General features: G+C 45.7%; 1 pseudogene across 1 annotated transcript; it reads left to right on the top strand.

Moving 5' to 3' along the window:
* Positions 1 to 482: 482 nt before the first annotated feature.
* Positions 483 to 1,809, top strand: LOC100957412 (annotated as a pseudogene). The gene has a single exon (XR_001161895.2). The product of XR_001161895.2 is annotated as a pleckstrin homology domain-containing family A member 1 pseudogene (transcript).
* The last annotated feature ends 6 nt before the right edge of the window (positions 1,810 to 1,815 follow it).

The following is a 1,815-nucleotide window of genomic DNA, read 5'->3' on the forward strand; positions in this document are numbered from 1 at the left end:
TAACCTGTCTGTACCCAAGTCCTTATCTCAGCCTCTGCCTGGAGGGGACCCAAGTAAGTCAAAGTCTTATATCTAAACCTTCTGGGTCCCTTGACTGGAATAACTGATTTTCTCTCATTTATTCTCACCCTACCTTGGAGGCTCTCAGGTAAAAACACACTCAACTGAGACAACAGAAGTGATTGTAACATGTGCTCATTACACTGCTTACTTCCCCTTTATGGAGTTCATCAAAATTATCTTTTTAACTAGTTTTGTAATTGTGTATTTGGTATCTCGTCACTTCTTAGCCATTTGGCTAAGAGCTAGAGTTTAATATGCATCTTTCTTACTAGACTTGGAGGTGGGTGGGTCTTCCTTGTTCATTCTAGTCTCTTTTGTACCTAGAGCCGTACTTAGCAAATGGTGGGCCATCATTGGATACTGTGACTTAGTGAACCATTCTTCATATGTCAGTTAATATTAGTAACTCATAGGCGCAGTGCGCAAGCGGCCGTCATGGTTGCCGCTCAGGGCAGCTCGGTGGCTGTGGGAGCTGGGGTCGCGGCGGCGCGGGTGCTCCGGGCCGAGGGCGCGTGTAATGTTCAAGCCCAGAAATGCCTTATGTGGATCGTCAGAATCGCATTTGTGGTTTCCTAGACATTGAAGAAAATGAAAACAGTGGGAAATTTCTTCGAAGGTACTTCATACTGGATACCAGAGAAGACAGTTTTGTGTGGTACATGGATAATCCACAGAACCTACCTTCTGGATCATCACGTGTTGGAGCCATTAAGCTTACCTACATTTCAAAGGTTAGCGATGCTACTAAGCTAAGGCCAAAGGCTGAGTTCTGTTTTGTTATGAATGCAGGAATGAGGAAGTACTTCCTACAAGCCAACGATCAGCAGGACCTTGTAGAATGGGTAAATGTGCTGAACAAAGCTATAAAAATTACAGTACCAAAGCAGTCAGACTCACAACCTAATTCTGATAACCTAAGTCGCCAAGGTGATTGTGGGAAGAAGCAGGTATCTTACAGAACTGATATTGTTGGAGGTGTACCCATCATTACTCCAACTCGGAAAGAAGAAGTAAACGAATGTGGTGAAAGTATTGACAGAAACAATTTGAAACGGTCGCAAAGCCACCTCCCTTACTTTACTCCTAAACCACCTCCAGATAGTGCAGTTATCAAAGCTGGATACTGTGTAAAGCAAGGAGCAGTGATGAAAAACTGGAAGAGAAGATATTTTCAATTGGATGAAAACACAATAGGCTACTTCAAATCCGAACTGGAAAAGGAACCTCTCCGTGTAATACCACTTAAAGAGGTTCATAAAGTCCAGGAATGTAAGCAAAGTGACATAATGATGAGGGACAACCTTTTTGAAATTGTAACAACGTCTCGAACTTTCTATGTGCAGGCTGATAGCCCTGAGGAGATGCACAGTTGGATTAAAGCCGTCTCGGGCGCCATTGTGGCACAGCGGGGACCGGGCCGGTCAGCCCCTTCTGAGCATTCAGAGTCCAGGCACGCTTTCCGTCCTTCCAGCGCAGCCGCCGCCTCACATTCCACAGCCACTCACAGCAGCTCTTTGGTCTCAAGCTTTACCATGGAGAAGCGAGGATTTTACGAATCTCTTGCCAAGGTCAAGCCAGGGAACTTCAAGGTCCAGACTGTCTCTCCAAGAGAACCAGCTTCCAAAGTGACTGAACAAGCTCTGCTAAAACCTCAAAGTAAAAATGGCCCTCAGGAAAAAGATGGTGACCCAGTGGACTTGGATGACGCAAGCCTTCCCGTCAGTGACGTGTGAGATAGAAGCTCGGGGAGCC

Source organism: Otolemur garnettii, unplaced genomic scaffold (genome assembly GCF_000181295.1).
Source record: "Otolemur garnettii isolate 467f Iridium unplaced genomic scaffold, OtoGar3 scaffold03375, whole genome shotgun sequence".
In the NCBI taxonomy this organism is placed as follows: Eukaryota; Metazoa; Chordata; class Mammalia; order Primates; family Galagidae; genus Otolemur; species Otolemur garnettii.